Source organism: Delphinus delphis, chromosome X (assembly GCF_949987515.2).
Source record: "Delphinus delphis chromosome X, mDelDel1.2, whole genome shotgun sequence".
In the NCBI taxonomy this organism is placed as follows: domain Eukaryota; kingdom Metazoa; phylum Chordata; class Mammalia; order Artiodactyla; family Delphinidae; genus Delphinus; species Delphinus delphis.
In genome coordinates, this window is record NC_082704.1 from 8,990,328 (window position 1) to 8,996,908 (window position 6,581).

Consider the following 6,581-nt stretch of genomic DNA (forward strand, 5'->3'; position numbering starts at 1 on the left):
TTTTCAAGATGTCTTTTATTTTCCCTAGAAAACTTTTGTAGTTCATCTCACATATATCCTGCACATTCTTGTCTTGTTTATTTGTAGGTATTATATAGTTTTTTTATGATTGTGAATCAAATATATTTTTCATTAATTTTCAAACTCATTTGTGCTGGCATGCATATATATATATAGAGAGAGAGACAGACAGACACAGACACAGAGAGACAGAGAAAGAGAGAGTGTGCCATGTTTTCTTGTCATCTATAAAGTTGTCAAATTGTTTCTTAAAAATGTATTAGGAGCCTGTAGTAGATAATTTTCAGTAGGATGATATTTTTCCAAGTATTTATTATTAAGTTTCCTGTCTTTTGCTCTTCAGTGGCTTTACATGGGCCGGCATTTTTTTCCCTCTAGAATTAGTGTTTACCAAAACACAGATCAGAAGCTACTTCTCCTTTACTATCAAGCAATTCGAGCTGCTCTGTTTCAGGGGAGAAACATGTATAGGTCACTAGTTGAGTTTCTTCACCCAGATTCACTGACCTTAGAGTAATTATGAATTGCCCTGAATTTTTTTAGAATTGTTTAATTTTACTTCTTCTTTTTATGCCTTCTTTAGTATTTTAGTAAGAATTTGGCAGATATATATAATCATATAACGTTTTGAACAAAATGTGAGAAATGGGATGTTAAATGTTTCTCCTCAAATTCTCCCATGTTTTTATATGCTAAAATAAATGGAACTTCACTCTCTCCTTCTCCAAAGAATTCTGAGGAAAAAAATGGATACATTAAAATGTGTGCTGTTGATAAATTTTTAAGGGGGATTAAGAAATACAAAAGAGAAGTATCAAATGAGATCATCTCATTCTGATTTGCTTCCTATAAGCATAAGAAATCTACTCATGTGTCTTTTTCCATTTGCAAATTCATTGGGTTACTTGCAATGACTTTCTGTCTTGCACCCCATTGTACTAAGAACAAAGGACCAAATGATGACACAGCTGTCTCAGCTGGCATAGTTACTCACAGTTTATAACTTTTGATTATTTCAATTCAATTCAATTTTGCCCATTCTTCTTACTAGATAAGTGGAGGGTCTACTAGACAAACATACTAATTCAAGTTATTTCTGCTTTTGTTGAAGAATACATTTAAGGAACCAACATTTCAGATTTCAGAGGATTTGGTGGGAAAAAACCCAATGTGTAAGACTAAATATACAGATATGAGTATGTGTGGTGGACTGAAAATAGCACTGGGCTTTAGTCCTGGCTCTACTCTACTCGAAGTATTTTTTTAATTTTTTATACAGCAGGTTCTTATTAGTTATCTATTTTATACATATTAGTGTATATATGTCAATCCCAATCTCCCAGTTTATCCCACCACCACCACCCCCCACTCTCCCCCCTTGGTGTCCATACGTTTGTTCTCTACCTCTGTGTCTCTATTTCTGCCCTGCAAACCAGTTCATCTGTACCATTTTTCTAGATTCCACATATATGCATTAATATACGATATTTGTTTTTCTCTTTCTGACTTACTTCACTCTGTATGACAGTCTCTAGGTCCATCCACGTCTCTACCTATGACCCGATTTCATTCTTTTTTATGGCTGAGTAATATTCCATTGTATATATGTACCACGTCTTCTTTATCCATTCGTCTGTCAATGGGCATTTAGGTTGCTTCCATGACCTGGCTATTGTAAATAGAGCTGCAATGAGCACTGGGGTACATGTGTCTTTTTCAATTACGGTTTTCTCTGAGTACATTATGCCCAGTAGTGGGATTGCAGGATCATATGGTAGCTCTATTTTTAGTTTCTTAAGGAACCGCCATACTGTTCTCCATAGTGGCTGTATCAGTTTACATTCCCACCAACAGTGCAAGAGAGTTCCCTTTTCTCCACACCCTCTCCAGCATTTGTTGTTTGTAGATTTTCTGATGATGCCCATTCTAATTGGTGTGAGGTGATACCTCATTGTAGCTTTGATCTGCATTTCTCTAATAATTAGTGATGTTGAGCAGCTTTTCATGTGCCTCTTGGCCATCTGTATGTCTTCTTTGGACAGATGTCTATTTAGGTCTTCTGCCCATTTTTGGATTGGGTTGTTTGTTTTTTTAATATTGAGCTGCATGAGCTGTTTATATATTTTGGAGAGTAATCCTTTCTCCTTTCATTCGTTTGCAAATATTTTCTCCCATTCTGAGGGTTGTCTTTTTGTCTTGTTTATAGTTTCCTTTGCTGGGCAAAAGGTTTTACGTTTCATTAGGTCCCATTTGTTTATTTTTGTTTTTATTTCCATTACTCTAGGAGGTGGGTCCAAAAAGATCTTGCTGTGATTTATGTCAGAGTGTTCTTCTTATGTTTTCCTCTAACAGTTTTACAGTAGCCATTCTTACACAGTCTTTAGGTCTTTAATCCATTTTGAGTTTATTTTTGTGTATGGTGTTAGGGAGTGTTCTAATTTCATTATTTTACATGTAGCTGTCCAGTTTTCCCAGCACCATTTATTGAAGAGACTGTCTTTTCTCCATTGTATATCCTTGCTTCCTTTATCATAGATTAGTTGACCATAGGTGTGTGGGTTTTTCTCTGGGCTTTCTATCCTATTCCATTGATCTATATTTCTGTTTTTGTGCCAGTACAATATTGTCTTGATTACTGTAGCTTTGTAGTATAATCTGAAGTCAGGGAGTCTGATTCTTCCAGCTCCATTTTTTTCCCTCAAGACTGCTTTGGCTTTTCGGGGTCTTTTGTGTCTCCATATAAATTTTAAGTTTTTTTGTTCTAGTTCTGTAAAAAATACCCTTGGTAATTTGATAGGGATTGCACTGAATCTGTAGATTGCTTTGGGTAGTATAGTCATTTTCACAATATTGATTCTTCCAATCCAAGAACATGGTATATCTCTCCATCTGTTTGTGTCATCTTTGATTTCTTTCATCAGCGTCTTATAGTTTTCTGAGTACAGGTCTTTTACCTTCTTAGGTAGGTTTATTCCTAGATATTTTATTCTTTTTGTTGCAATGGTAAATGGGAACGTTTCCCTAATTTCTCTTTCTGATCTTTCCTACTCAATGTATTGACCTAGGGAGAGTTGTTTCCTCTCTCTGAGCTTCAGTTTTCTCATCTATAAAGGAAGGTTTGGGATAGGTAATCACTAAAGGAAGTGCCTTTGCAATGCTGGCAGCTGATGTTTCTGTGAAATACTTTACTTTACTGTGCAAAGATACAGGTAGTTTAGAAACAGTTGGATATTATCCCTGGCTAATTGTGCGGTTACATATGAGAGAAGCTTCATGAGACTGAGTGACTTTTTCATTTCCATTTTTTATATTCTTAGGGAAGATTTGGCTCATAACCCACAAAGACATTGTGAAAATGACCCTATTCATTTTGTCTATGCCATGCACTTTTAAATAATGATTCCTTTCTACTGTTTCATTATGTAACTAGGAGATATTCTTTCAATTGCATGTTAACTCCTTCTGCCCATGTAATAATTTTCTCTGTAACATTCCTGAACCCATATTATGTGTACTTATGGAATAATAAAATTTTCACATATTACTTTTCTCACATAACTTTTAAATATGCTTCTTTCAATGGAAATCCTTCCACAAAGATTTTTTAATGAGCCAAATGGAATTCTTATTTTTAAATCTGCAAAAGCCATTTTATGGAATATATCTAGTTCATTCTCATTACCCAGGGTTGCAAAAGAAAGAGCACCGTAATGGGGTAACTCCTATGGTGTGAGGCACTAGGCAGTGAGGAACAAAAGATAAATTTCTTCCTAGTAGACACAGAAAATGGAATTCTTTCTATTCTGTGTGACTTTAGAAGGTGTGCTGCATTTTGAAGGTTAAGAGAAAAATCAGTTTTGCAATCCAGTGATAGTTCAATTCATATTTCTTGGCCCTGATTTGATTCATTTTCAAGTTATTCCAATAAGGTAGTTATAAAATAAAATGTGTTCCATCACTCAGAGTCCTTCTAAGTTAACAACTCTCAGATTTTTATCATTTGAGCTGATTTTTTCCTTTAGCAACTGGTTTCTGGTATCCGCATGACTATTAGACATCCCCAAATCATGTCATTTATTCATATTTGTATACCATGTTGTAGTTTACAAAGTATTTTTATATCTATCTCCTCAAATCTTCACAATGACCCTGTGACATAGGCTGGGCTAGGATTATCAACTCTTTTCAATTATATTCACTTTTATAAAGTTAATTCTGCATGGTATTTTCCTTCCACAGACAGCTGAACTTTTTAAATAATCTGTTAACTTGCTATTGCATTAACTGCAATATACCTGCACATGAAATCAATGTAATTGTCCAATACCAACACCTCAAATTCAACATGTCTAAAACTGAACTCATTGTTTCCCCACCTTCTCCATCTCCACCTTACCATCTACCTAACATATATCAAAGCTAATCATCCTCCTTTGGGGTGTCACTTCATTTGTCACTATTTCCCTAATCTTCACCATTTCCCTAATTTTCATATCTAGAAACCCCTTTCTTTACCTTGCCCTCCTGCGTCAAATCAGTTTACCTGATTCTAGAGCAGCTATATCAGCAACAGCTGCTATACATTTTCTCCCTTCTCCCCCACTGCCACTACCATAATTCTATTGCAACAGCCTCAAGATTGGATTTCCAATCTCTAGTCTAGCTATTCTCCAGTTTTCATGCTGCCAAAATCATGCTTTTCTTAAAACAGGGCTTAAAATCTGTCACATCCCTCATCAAATATCCTCGGTGATGAGCAGTACAGATTAAAGCTCTGAAGTCCAATGGACTTAAATTTAAACTCTTTCTTAAAGATTAAAACCTGAGTATGTCTGAATCTAATGCATGATTATGTCCAGTATATTATTCTGACTTTTTAACCTTCAGGCTGAGCAGGAATCATAAAATTTCTCCTTCAAGTAGTGAACCAAGACCCCTAGCCCTTAGATTAAGGGTCAATAGCTCTTCTTGTCTGAACCTGTTGTTTTTTTAAGAACTCCCTGAATCCCTCAGACTTAGACTGTCTAGAAACTCTTGATGGTCAAAGTTAGAACTCCTGCAGTGTTGTGCTGTGGGAAAGGGAGAAGGATTTATAAACCCTGGAGCGAGGTTCTGCCTACCCAAGGCCGGGGGAAACCACCATCACCATGTCTGACCAGGTGCAGAGCCCAGCTTCCACTTTCCCGAAAGGGTCCATGGGGAACCCGTGTGCCTTCCTCTTCAGAGGACTCATTGCAGAAGCAGGGCCCTAGGCCCCAGTTATGTAAAGGGAGAGAATACCTGCCCTGGAGCCTCCGTGGCCCTGAAAAGCAGGTGGACTCCACTTTTGGGTTCTTAGTCTTTAGATAGTCTTGGAGTGGGGACGTGGGGGCGGGGGTGGAGGGAGACATTGTCTGGTGTTGCTGGGAACCTAGAAAGCTCTGCCTTCCGTTCGGATTGCAGCTGGGGCTGGGCTGCCTCTGCTCTGCTCTGAGTCTTTTTCTGTGTGGGCGTGCAGAGTTGTCGCCTCTTTCTTGTACTTTCCCATTTCTTACGCGGGATTGGTTCAGTAGCTCTCCAGTTGTTAAGAGAGAACTCAGAATAAAGAAACAAAGTAGAACAAAACTGCTAGAGCAACAGAAAGCGTTTCATCTGGGTGTTAACATGAAGATGACTGATACCTTTGAGAAAAAGGACAGGAAAACTTCGTGTATGTAGAGCAGTTGCAGAACATTTGCAGAAAGCTTCCTGTTATAGCAGAGTGCTCCAACTGAATGTTAATATCAAGAATTTACTTGGGATTTGCACTCAATCAGGAGTGTTCGACTTTATGTGAATCCCCCCTCTTTCAGAAGAATGAACAATCCTTGTACAACTGGAAGGGAGGCAAAACCTTCAACTGAGGACTTGGGGGATAAGAAGGAAGGAGAATATATTAAATTCAAAGTCATCAGACAGGATAGCAGTGAGATTCACTTCAAAGTGAAAATGACAACACATCTCAAGAAACAAAGAATCATACTGTCAAAGACAGGGAGTTCCCATGAATTCATTCAGGTTTCGCTTTGAAGATCAGAGAACTGCTGATAATCACACTCCAAAAGAACTGGGAATGGAGGAAGATGATGTGATTGAACTTTATCAGGAACAAACGGGGTCGTTCAACAATTTTGATATTTTTTTTTCTTTTCCCTTAATCCTTTTATTTTTAAAAATAGTCCTTTTGTAATGTGGTGTTCAAAACAGAATTGAAAACTGGCACCCCATCTCTTTAGAACATCTGGTAATTTGAATTCTAGTGCCCATTATTCATTATTGTTTTCATTGTGCTGATTTTTGGTGATCAAACCTCAGCCCTGTTCATATCGCCATCTCCTTTTTAAAAATTACGTGTGTGCACAGAGAGGCCGCCTTTTCCAGGACTGTGCAGTTACAGGCTTGTGATAAATAATATTGACTAATGCGAGTGTTCATAATGACTTTCCAATTGGCTCTGAAGTTCTAGCATGTGATCACTTCACTCCTGGACTGTGAATTTCAGTGGGAGATGGAAGTTTTTCAGAAAACTGAACTGTGGAAAA

General features: G+C 37.4%; 1 pseudogene; it reads left to right on the plus strand.

Moving 5' to 3' along the window:
- Window positions 1-5,168: 5,168 nt before the first annotated feature.
- LOC132418317 (small ubiquitin-related modifier 1-like) lies at window positions 5,169-6,341 on the plus strand (annotated as a pseudogene).
- The last annotated feature ends 240 nt before the right edge of the window (window positions 6,342-6,581 follow it).